We start from the raw sequence: 13,271 nt of genomic DNA on the forward strand, positions 1-13,271 counted from the left end.
AGAGAGAGCGAGAGCAGGCAGAGAGAGAAAGAGAGAGAGGCAGGCAGCGGGGCGCTGTCCTCATAATATCATGGTATGCTTTCACCCTAAAGCCTTTTTGAAAATCTGACAAAGCGGCTGGATTAACAAGAAGTTAATCTTTTAACCGATGTATAACACTTGTGTTTTCATGAATGTCTATTATTACTATTTTTGTCATTTGATTTTGGTGCTCTGCAATTTCACCGGATGTTGTCGAGGTGGGACGCTAGCATCCCAATGAGCCCAAAGAAGTTAAACAAATGCTGAGTCTACTATGCTCACATGTGATAGGCCGAGGGTCATGGTAAGATGAGCACAAGAACTCCACCATCCTCTCACTACATCCACCCAAGTGGCATGACACAAATCCTATCTTATATTATTAACAAATCACATTTGCATAAGAAGAGTTTACATTAATTGAAAAATCCTATTTTAATAGTTCTTGTTGGATTGTGAGTGTTTGTCTCATTTTGAAGGTAAAGAAAAAAAAGTTATGAAATCTTTTTACGTTGCATGTTGGAATTTACACCTCTCAGACCACAGTAAAATCACAGTGTATCTGAGAAGAGCGGAACCCAGCCATGAAGCATCACGGCCCAATAAATGACATGGTACCAGACAGGCCTAAAGATGGAGTGAAAACAGTACAGACATCTACCAAAAAGCAGTTAGTAGCCAAAAAATACAGTCTCTCCTGGACAACCTTTTAGCCTTAACATTTTCCTACAGCAATGAAGGTGTACATTTGGCCATTTGGAACATAAACTTTATATTTGACAAATTAGCCTCCTTGGCTAATCTAAAGAAGCATATGAGCAAACCAAAAATAACAGATAATGAAAGATGGTTTGATAATGATTGCAAAAATCAAAAGAAAGTCATTGAGAAATATATCTAATCAAAAACACAGAACCAGACAACAAAAATATACGCCTTCAATATGGGGAAACACTGAAGCAATACAAACACACCCTAAGAACAAAAAAGGAACAGCACATTAGAAATCAGCTGGATGGAATTGAGGAATCCATAGAATCAAACCACTTCTGGGAGAATTGGAATAAATTAAACAAACCTCATCAGGAGGAATTGGCTATCCAAAATTGGGATATGTGGAGAAATCACTTTCCAAACTTCCACAGCAATATAACAAAGAGCCCAGAACAAAAAGATATACAAGAAAAATTACAAATCCTTGAATCAGCAGTCAAAGACTAATCAGAATCCTGTGGATACCCCAATTACAGAAGAAGAATTATTGGAAAAACTATGCACTCTCCAACCCAAAAATGCCTGTGGTGCTGATGGTATTTTAAATGAAATGATCAAATATACAGACCACAAATTCAAATTGGCTATACTCAAACTCTTCAACATTATCCTCACTGCAGGTATTTTCCCCGATATTTGAAACCAGGAATTGATCACACCAATCTATAAAAATGGAGACAAATTTGACCAAAATAATTAGAGGAATTTGCGTTAACAGCAACTTGGGGGAAATTCTCTGCAGTATTATAAATAGCAGACTACATAATTTCCTTGACGAACACAACATCCTGAGCAGAAGCCAGATTGGATTTCTAAAAAATGATCGTACAACAGACCACATTTACACCCTCCACACTAATTGACAAACAAGTAAACCAAAACAAAGGCAAAATCTACTCGTGTTTTGTAGATTTCAAGAAAGCATTTGATTCAATTTGACAAGAAGGTATTTTTATAAACTAATAGAAAGTGGTATTGGAGGGAAAACATATGATATTAAATCAATGTACACTAAAAACAAATGTGTGGTTAAAATTGGCAACAAGCAAACAGACTTCTTCTCTCAGGGAAAGGGAGTGAAACAGGGCTGCCCAATAAGTCCAATGCTATTTAACATCTACATGAATGAATTGTCAAAAACATTAGAAGAATCGGCAGCACCTGGTATCACCCTACACAACACTGAAATCAAGTGTCTGCTGTACGCAGATGACCTGGTGCTGCTGTTTCCCACTAAAGAGGGGTTGCAGCAGCACCTAGATCATCTTCACAGTTTCTGTCAGACCTGGGCTCTGACCGTTAACCTAAAAAATATATATATATATATAAAAACTACACATATCTAGGACTAAATATCAGCAACACAGGTAGCTTTCACATGGCTGTGAATGAGCTGAGAGACAAAGCAAGAAGAGCATTCTATGCCATTAAAAGGAACTTCAAAATCGAAATTCCAATTAGAATCTGGCTCAAAATGTTCCATTCAGTTATAGAACCAATTGCTCTATATGGCAGTGAAGTATGGGGTCCAATCTCTAACAATGAATTTACCAAATGGGACGAACATCCAATCGAAATACTGCATGCAGAGTTTTGCAAGTGCAAAGAAAAACTCAAAATAACGCATGTAGAGCAGAATTGGGCCAATACCCCCTCATTCGAATAGAAAAAAAGAGCCATCAAATTTTACAACCACCTAAAAACAAGTGACCCCAAAACATTCCATCACACAGCTCTACAATGTCAAGAGATGAAACAAGAGAAGAGTCCCCTCAGCCAGCTGGTTCTGAGGCTCAGTTCACTAACCCAAACCAACCCCATAGAGCCTCAGGACAGCACTCAGAAAATCTGTCCCAACCAAATCACAAAACAAAAAGAAAAATATATCACTTATTGGAAAGACACCACAAAAAATCTAACTTCAATGCTATTTGGCTCTAAACAGACAGTACATGGTGGCAGACTATCTGACCACTGTGACTGATAGAAAACTGAGGAAAACACTGACTAGGTACAGACTCGGTGAGCACAGTCTGGCTATAGAGACCGGTCGTCACAGACAAACCTGGCTGCCCAGAGAGGACAGGCAGTGCTCACTCTGCTCCAGGGGAGAGGTAGAGACAGAGACACATTTCCTATTACACTGTGACAAATACTCAGACCTAAGAGAATATTTCTTTCCCAAAATTATAATTCAATACAAAGAATTTGAAACTATAAAATCAAATATTTATTGGGTGAAAAGCCAAAATGTGCAGTTTTGGCAGCCAAATGTGTGTCCTCCTGCCACAACCTGAGGGACAGCCAGTGAAAAGTCCAATGTAATGTCGATAATATTTCCCATCTTGTTTTGTTTTGTCTTTCATACCATGTCATGCATCTTCTCAGTCATGTTGACACTGGTCTACTACCATTGCTTTAATGTATTGTTGATGGTAATCCCATGTCCACTACTACTATTATTGCTGTTGGTCCCACCATTTGTTTATATATAAATATAAATATTATATAAAGTCAATTGAATTGAAAAGAGAGAGAGAGAGAGAGAGAGAGAGAGAGAGAGAGAGAGAGAGAGAGAGAGAGAGAGAGAGAGGAGAGAGAGAGAGAGAGAGAGAGAGAGAGAGAGAGAGAGAGAGAGAGAGAGAGAGGAGAGAGAGGAGAGAGGAGGAGAGGAGGAGGGGGGGAGAGAGGGGGGAGGAGAGGAGAGAGAGAGAGAGAGAGAGAGAGAGCCAGGCAGAGAAAGAGAGAGAGCCAGGCAGAGAAAGAGAGAGAGCCAGGCAGAGAGGCAGAGAACGGCAGAGAGAGAGAGAGACAGAGAGAGAGAGACAGAGACAGAGAGAGAGGCGGGCAGAGAGCGAGAGAGAGGCGGGCAGAGAGCGAGAGAGGCGGGCAGAGAGCGAGAGAGGCGGGCAGAGAGCGAGAGAGGCAGGCAGAGAGCGAGAGAGGCAGGCCGCGAGCATGAGAGGTTGGCAGAGAGCGAGAGAGAGGCAGGCAGAGAGGCAGAGCGAGAGAGAGGCAGGCAGAGCGAGAGGCAGGCAGAGCGAGAGGCAGGCAGAGAGGCAGAGAGGCAGAGAGAGGCAGGCAGAGAGGCAGAGAGAGGCAGAGAGAGGCAGGCAGAGAGAGAGAGAGAGAGAGAGAGAGACAGAGCCAGGCAGAGAGAGAGAGAGAGAGAGAGAGAGAGGGGGGGGGGGCAGAGAGAGAGGGGGGGCAGAGAAAGAGAGGCAGATGAGGACATGACAGGACACACATCACTCTTCATCAATTCACTAGCAGAACAACACAAATCAGCAAGAGCACAAAATGTCTGACAATCTTAACTGAACCAAGCTAGCTAAGCTGCAGAGGATGATGTATTGCAAGAAGGCTACAACGTTTTACCGAATCCATGCAGGCCACCAGACAGACAGGCATTAACTGGTGGAGAGGATGAGACTGCACTGTGCACTCATGTCTGCCCTGCTGGCGCATGTCAACCCCAGCTGGGGTGCTAGGGCTTACCACCACACAATGGCAGTGTCCATTAAACAATGAGCCAGTGCATTACACACCCTGATCGAGTGCACTCCAACACTCCAAACAATGACGGAGAGCACTTACTGCCAGGACCTGAGGCTCAGGCCACTATTCTAGACCCTAGGATAGCAGCCATAGAGGCTAGAACATTAAGTACACTGCTACAAGTGGCTGTGTGCTGCAAAGATACCATCAAGGGAACCCCATGTTTGCCACAAAATAAACATGGGTGAATAAATATGGGTGCAGGGTGCCAACTACTGCTCCACTTGTGTCCACAGCTCCTTGGCAACTACCTCCAGATATTTCACAGGGGGTTAAAAGTGAAAGTGTTTTGGCCCTGGCTGGGGCACCTGTGTTTCACAGGGCCATTAGAGAGAGGGAAATCACAGTTCACTTCACACCGTTATAGTAAGTGAACATAAATAATACACCAACCTAACAAGCTCGCTCTGTCTGTCTCTCCCTCTCTGTCACGGCTCCCATTCAGGCTAGGCGTAATACTAGGCAGTGCTCTTAGGACAGTGGTCAAACCCAGAGACAGCTGCTATGCCAAGTTCTCCCTGACTGAGCCAAATCAAAACACTCCTCCCCAGACTGGAATTCAAAACAACCTACATTTTACATTTTAGTCATTTAGCAGACGCTCTTATCCAGAGCGACTTACAGTAGTGAATGCATACTTATATTTTAAACTTTTTTATTTTTTAAACGTACTGGGCTCCCGTGGGAATCGAACCCACAACCCTGGCGTTGCAAACACCATGCTCTACCAACTGAGCCACACGGGAACCTCACTATTATTGGGCGTCTCTTCATTCCAAACAATCTATCATTTATTGCTGTGCTCTATTAGCTAAGGTAATTTCCATCCAAAAGTCTCCATGAGCACCAACATGTGAAGGAGCATGTCAAATTGGGTATAAAAATCAAAGCGAAGAGTCTACATTTTCTTTAATTAAGGCATATATAGACATCACAACACCACTCACCCACACGACACCATATGTTGGCAAAGGAGAAATGCTCACTAACAGGGATGTAAACAATTGTGTGCACAACATTCGGGAGAAATAAGCTTATGAAACATTTCTGGGAGTTTTTCTCAGCTCATGAAACCAACAATTTACATATTGCGTTTATATTTTTGTTCAGCATAGCAAGGGCAATGACCACAAGTCAGTCATAACGTGGCTAATAGGCTAGCGTATCTATTTATGTAGCAAGCTAAAAACACGGAGCCTAACGTTACAAAGTATGTGGACACCTGCTCGTCGAAGATCGTATTCAAAAATCATGGGCATTAATATGGAGTTGGTCCCCCCTTTGCTGCTATAACAGCCTCCACTTGTCTGGGAAGGATTCCACTAGATTTTTAAATATTGCTGCGTGGACTTGCTTCCATTCAGCCACAAGAGCATTAGTGAGGTCGGGCACGGATGTTGGGCGATTAGGCATTGCTCACAGCCGGCATTCCAATTCATCCCAAAGGTGTTCCATGGGGTTGAGGTCAGGGGTCTGTGCAGGCCAGTCAAGTTCTTCACACCAATCTCGACAATCCATTTTTTTGTATGGACTTCGCTTTGTGCATGGGGGCATTGTCATGCTGAAACAGGAAAGGGCCTCCCCCAAACTGTTGAAAAGTTGGAAGCACGGAATCGTCTACAATGTCATTGTATGCTGTAGCATTAAGATTTCCCTTCACTGGAACTAAGGGGCTTAGCCAAAACCATGAAAAACAGCCCCAGACCATTAATCCTCCACCACCAAACTTTACAGTTGGCGCTATGCATTCGGGCAGGTAAAATAGTCCTAGCATCCGTCAAACCCAGATTCGTCCGTCGGACTGCCAGATGGTGAAGCGTAATTCATCACTCCAGAGAACGCATTTCCACTGCTCCAGAGTCCAATGGCAGCGAGCTTCACTCCAGCTGACGCTTGGCATTGCGCATGGTGATCTTAGGTTTGTGCAGGCTGCTTGACCATGGAAACCCATTTCAACAGTTCTTGTGTTGACGTTGCTTCCTGAGGCAGTTTGGAACTCGGTAGTGAGTGTTGCAGCCAAGGATAGACGATTTTTACACGCTCGAAATTCCGTTACCAAAAACAGAAATATCTTTAAGATATTTTTTAATTTCTCTCCATCATGAGGAAGATAATGAAAGTTCACATTAGTAACAAGGTAGACCTATCAATTAGTTTGTGTTTTTACTGTCTTTACCAAATCGGTAAAGACATTTCTGAATAAAAATCTGTAACGGAATTTCTGCTACAATGGGAAGTCATAGTAGTCACAACTACAGTTGGGTTCACCAGTTTGGACAGCACAGTAGAGTTCAGTAAAATACAGTAGAGTTCAGTAGAGTTCAGTACACAGTGGCGCACACATGAGTTGAGTACACTATAATGTACTGTATTGTACTCGTCTGTGCTGTACTATACGCTACTTTACTGTACTGAACTCTACTGTTCTATGATTGTTTGAGATTTGGTCCGGACCAACCAAATGTGTCTTGTTTGGGGGCAGAGCGGATTAAAATAATAGCCAGTGTGTAGAATAATACCCAAATGCAAAAGAGGCTATTGCGTATTTATACCTTAGTGTACCCATTTAGGATACATTACCATGAAGAGAATGCCATTCATAACCATAATTATGCATTTCTGTGTAGTACGGATCAGGGACCCATGATGAAATTCCTTTACCGGGTGTAAATCCACTTCACTTACTGTAGTTCAATAACCAAAATATATTTTTTCAAAGTCAATGTGTCATGTCAGATGACACCCCATTATTTCTGCAGACATCATTGAATCTTAATTCGGAGCGGATATTGAAGAGATATTTCAACAACAGAAAAATGTATATGAACAAAAAACTGAGGGAGATTTTACGGAAATTCTATTACCATACTTCGCAAACTTTCTTCCAGTAGATGTGTTTTTGTATCATTTTCTGTGTACGTTGTTAAAAGTAGTCCTGGTGCATAGGGTTGCATGGTTTGTTAAACTTAGAAATCAAAGGTTTTTGTTTGGCATACATTTTAAGTGAAAAATCTGCATCTCAGCACAATTCCGGTACTGCGGAATTGCCCCGAATAAAGCTCAACTGATTGTTGCGTTGGGGTTTTCGTGATTCTAAGTATTAGCCAACTACTTTAGCAGACTGAAGCACTTCACAGAGATTGTTGAGAAAGAACAACTATCCTGTAGAAAGTGCATTTTAGTTTAGTCATGTTTATGAACGTACTAGCTATAAAGGCTAGCTACAAGCAGGCAGAACCCAACAGAGGGCGAGAGGGGAGAGGGGGGTCAGGCCCCCTCTGTCCTGACAGTTGTTTGGAAGCTGACCCATACACACCTCAACTCATCCTCATGTGGCAAGTCTAGAGTGTCTGTCTGTCGCACAGTTTCCCCTTACAAGGAGGTCAGTGCCAGTGAATGACACCAGCACAACGGGCCTGGCTGCCTGCGAGAGTCCACTCTGAGGCTTTACGACATATTAAAGGAATGAGCATTCTGCATTCCAAAGTGTTACAACACCAAGGAGTTTACATATCCTATATCCTATGTGAGTGAACTTAGGCCTACATGCAACCAGGCATAATAGTATTCAAAACATTGGTATATTGCATCCTGTGTGTTACTACCTAGGTTTATTGTAATTTCACAGGGCAGCCTTATTTTAAAATGGATATAACAAAAATATTCTGCATTCTACACACAATAACTCATAATGATAAAGCAAAAACAGGTTTTTAGAAATTTTTGCAAATTCGTTAAAAATACCAAACGGAAATGTCACATTTACATAAGTATTCAGACCCTTAGTCTCCCAGTCCTTGCACTGAAAAACATCTCCACAGCATGATGCTGCCACCACCATGCTTTACCGTAGGGATGGTGTCAGGCTTCCTCCATACGTGACGCTTGGCATTCAGGCCAAAGGGTTCAATCTTGGTTTCATCAGACCAGAAAATCTTGTTTCTTATGGTCAGAGTCCTTTAGGTGCCTTTTGGCAAAGTCCAAGCGAGCTGTCATGCACATTTTACTGAAGAGTAGTTTCTGTCTGGCCACTCTACCATAAAGGCCTGATTGGTGGAGTGCTGCAGATGCTTGTCCTTCTGGAAGGTTCTCCCATCTCCACAGAGGAACTCTGGATCTCTGTCAGAGTGACTATCAGGTTCTTGGTCACCTCCCTGACCAAGGCCCTTCTCCACCGATTGCTCAGTTTGGCCGGGTGGCCAGCTCAAAGAAGAGTCTTGGTGGTTCCAAACTTCGTTTTAAGAATGGAGGCCACTGTGTTCTTGGGGACCTTCAATGCTGCAGAAATGTTTTGGTACCCTTCCCCATATCTGTGCAGACACAATCCTGTCTCGGGCAATTCCTTCAACCTCATGGCTTGGTTTTTGCTCTACCATGCACTGTCAACTGTGGGACCTTATATAGACAGGTGTTTGCCTTTCCAAATCATGTCCAATCAATTGAATTGACCACAGGTGGACTCCAATAAAGTTGTAGAAACATCTCAAGGATGATCAATGGAAACAGGATGCACTTGAGCTCAGTTTCGAGTCTCATAGCAAAGGGTCTGAATACTTACGTAAATCAGGTATTTTTTTTTGTATTTTTTTAAATAAATTTGCAGAGATTTCTAAAAACTTGTTGTTGCATTGTCATTATGGGGTATTGTGCATAGATTGATGAGGGTAAAAAATGATTTCATAAATGTTAGAATAAGGCTGCAACGTAACTAAAATGTGGAAAAGGGGTCTCAATACTTTCAAACTGCACTGTATATGGCCTTATATAACCCCATAACATAACTAGGGATGCACAATGTATCAGTGAACATATCGGAATCGGACAATATTAGCTAAAAATGGCAAAATCGGTATTGGTCTGATGTCTAGTTTAACGCCGATGTCAAAACTGACGTGCATACCTATATAACAACGTAGGTACATGACGTAATGACGCCACGTAAAACTTTGTGCTACATGTGCAACACAGCATTCCTAACCTGGCCCACAATGTCTGCTGTGTGAATCGAGCAGTCAATGAGTCGAGCAGTCATTTGAAAGAGTAACATTTCAGCGAGACAACTTGCAGGCGAAATCCATTGAAGCCAAGATAATGGAATTCATTGCCCTTGACAATCAACCGTTCTCTGTCGTGGGTGATGTTGGCTTTCGCGACTGGTCGAGCACCGGTACACACTAACAAGTGAGCTATTTTTCAGATCTTTCCCTACCGGAGTTAGACAGTAATTGCGTCACTGCTATTAGCTTCACGACATACTATGGAATGCCGTTTGGGTCTTTGCGTGTCAAAAAAGATACACGTCAAATTACACTATTGACAATAACACTATTTGACCGTTAAATAAGCTTTAAATTTGACAAGTAAAATAACAGTTCTATTATAGAATGTTGTGTGTTCTGAATTTGCAAGTGCAAGCCAAGCGCCACCACTACTATCAGTAGCACTGTCAAAGCTGTACAAAAAAAGTTTGCAAACACCAGCCACGGACGATGTGTTCACAATACCGCATTGGTAATAAAGCATTATTTGTTCGAACGCAACTTCTGGGGTAGCTAGCTGGTTTTAGCTTGGTACCTAGCTTGCACCAATACAACCAGCCTGAAAACAATGACCAGTAGAAACTGCAGTCATTTTCATTATTCTTAGCAATGATTTAAGAATCCTTGTGAGTAAGTATTAGCTAGGTAGCCACTTCTTGTTCACCTATTGAAATTGAACTTCATTTCATGAAAATAAATAGCTAGCCAGCTACTTACTCCTGAAGGCCAAAGCTAATGTTATCAGCAGTCAGCTAGTTTCATCTGGCTAGTGAGGCTCGACCGGACCGGGTTATGTGTTGTGAAGCTAGCCACAATAAGGATTAGGCACAATAGTGGAATTTGCGGTTTGTCTCTAAAATAAAAGTACCTCTTTGAAAGTGACGCAGAAGGTTACAATTGGTGGAATCATGCCATATTTAGACTAGATAACGTTAAACAAGGTTGGAATGCGAAGCAATGAAATGGGGTATCAGTCTACTCAGTGACACCCACAGAACACAACTGTGTTACGAAAATATTAGCGTTGTAGCTCTTATCGCAGGAGTGTCACTGTGTGAAATCACCTCCCCAGTCAGACTACAGTGAGGGAAAAAAGTATTTGATCCCCTGCTGATTTTGTACGTTTGCCCACTGACAAAGAAATGATCAGTCTATAATTTTAACGGTAGGTTTATTTGAACAGTGAGAGACAGAATAACAAAAATCCAGAAAAACGCATGTCAAAAATGTTATAAATTGATTTGCATTTTAATGAGGGAAATAAGCATTTGACCCCCTCTCAATCAGAAAGATTTGTACAGTGAAATAAGTATGCCCCCAATTCAATTCTAAAGTATGATACATCCAGTGTGATTTCAACAGATTTGTCAAATTAACTAATTATTTTCTTTTGTTGATTTATATAACAACATTCTAATCTCGTTTAGCATGATGTATTCAATTATGGCATAATTCTACTATTTGTATTAATTTGCATCACTGTCAATTACATATTTTTATTTTGAAGGCTAACAACAAAGTCCACTATTGTGGCTAATCCTTACTTTGGCTAGCTTCGCATAGATGGGTCCGACCACCATTAATCAAGTAAGAACTGTCTTATAAATTAGGGTTATTTTAGATGATGACACCTAGCTATATAGTTAGCTAGCTAGCTATAGCTACTGAAACAAATGTCGTTTTGCAATGTTTTTGGGGAAGAACATTGTTTGCATCCATGAGCTAGCTAGCTTTTTTTATAACCAGCACGGTAGGTGCGTTAGACAACTTTACCAGCATCATAGCATACGTATCAATTAATCGTTGTGACATATGAAATACGAGTGGTAGTGTAATCAATGTGTAATAACTACGTAAAAGATTTATGAATGCGTTAAATTATTGTGTGACGTGCAGTCATATTCAGGTCCTGATTGGTCAACAAGCTTATTTGACACAAATAGTGTTATTTGACACAAATAGTGTTATTTGACACAAATAGTGTTATTTGACGAGTATCTTTTTTTGACACGCAAAGACCCAAACGGCGTTCCACAGAAATCCTGGTTGAGAATGAAACGACTGACCAACGAAACAGCACAGCAAGGAAGTGCAAGAAATAGGTTTTGATTATGTTTTACTGGTAATGGGGACATACAGCTGAATTTGGAAGTTCACATAGACTTAGGTTGGAGTCATTAAAACGTATCTATTAAAAGTATCTATATCCACAGTAAAACGAGTCCTATATCGACAACCTGAAAGGCCGCTGAGCAAGGAAGAAGCCACTGCTCCAAAACCGCCATAGAAAAGCCAGACTACGGTTTGCAACTGCACATGGGGACAAAGATCGAACTTTTTGGGGAAATGTCCTCTGGTCTGATGAAACAAAAATAGAACTGTTTGGCCATAATGACCATCATTATGTTTGGAGGAAAAAGGGGGAGGCTTGCAAGCCGAAGAACACCATCCCAACCGTGAAGGACGGGGGTGGCAGCATCATGTTGTGGGGGTGATTTGCTACAGTGAAGCTTGCAGAAACTTGTGGAAGGCTACCCGAAACGTTTGACCCAAGTTAAACAATTTAAAGGCAATGCTGCCAAATACTATTTGAGTGTATGTAAACTTCTGACCCACTGGGAATGTGATGAAAGAAATAAAAGCTGAAATAAATCCCTCTCTCTACTATTATTCTGACATTTCACATTCTTAAAATAAAGTGGTGATCCTAACTGACCTAAGACAGGGAATTTTTACTCTGATTAAATGTCAGGAATTGTGAAAAACTGAGTTTAAATGTATTTGGCTAAGGTGTATGTAAACTTCTGACTTCAACTGTACGTAATTGCCAACAAAATAACGTTTTGGTCAGTGTGGAGTGTATGTGTAACCTTTATTTAACTAGGCAAGTCAGTTAAGAACGAATTATTATTTACAATGACGGCCTACCCTGGCCAAACCCAGACGACGCTGGGCCAATTATGCGCCGCCCTATGGGACTCCCAATCACGGCCAGATGTGATACAGCCTGGATTCGAACCAGGGACTGTAGTGACAAAAATGTCATATCACTAAACATGACCTAACATACCTCCTGCTGTTCTGAACTAAGTCAATAGAGAGTATGGTCTCTAATGTTGCCAAATCATATCATCATCAACACTAATCAAATGATGTGGTGCTGGATGGTAATCTGAGCGATAGTAACACCCTCAGACAAATCCCATGACTGTGTAATACAGCAGCTAGGTAGTCATCTTACCTAAAGAATTGAGTTAAGTAAACAGCTGCTATGGTATGAGGACTACACTGTCAGCAGCCAGCTCACTAAAGCATTGCATCGTTTGCTTCATATAGCTAATGTTTGTGAACACCCGAACCTATGGCTCAATCTGACCTGTAACAACCTAATTAAAACGAGGAAGTCATGTTGGTCTTCTTCCCCCACATCCGATTGTAGTGTGGTCATGATGTGTTTACCATTTTAAAATCACAACAATTCTTCATAGCCGTCTGCATAGTTGTACTAGATACGTGTTTGTCAAATATATATTCGTCAACGTAACCGGTCAAAATTAGCCAACCTACTGCCTCTCTCAGCAAGTTTACAGTAATGCAGTTGCATTCAGACTCATCGTTGCTACTCCTGCCTGGCAGTCACAGCAGGTAAACAAAGATATCACAACAGGAATTTTAGTAACATTAGCAAACCAGCTCAGGCACACAAACAGATCATGTGCTGGGTCAAGTGTGGCTGACTTGTATGACGAAACCAACAGTGACTTGCTATCTTATAACCCATCAACAGTCAACTAACCCAATGATTTCTAACGTCTTAGCTGGTTAAAGTTAGCTAGCTAGCTCACAAGACGAGAAGATCACACTGGCCTAAAACGGTCT

The 13,271-nt window shown here is 41.6% G+C and overlaps 1 protein-coding gene across 5 annotated transcripts in view; it reads right to left on the minus strand.

Annotated features, from left to right (window-relative positions):
• LOC115154364 (ubiquitin carboxyl-terminal hydrolase 25) overlaps positions 1-13,271 on the minus strand; it is a 72,743-nt gene that overhangs the window by 58,459 nt on the left and 1,013 nt on the right. The gene's annotated exons all lie outside the window — the stretch shown is intronic.

This window comes from Salmo trutta, chromosome 19 (genome assembly GCF_901001165.1).
Source record: "Salmo trutta chromosome 19, fSalTru1.1, whole genome shotgun sequence".
Taxonomy (NCBI): Eukaryota; Metazoa; Chordata; class Actinopteri; order Salmoniformes; family Salmonidae; genus Salmo; species Salmo trutta.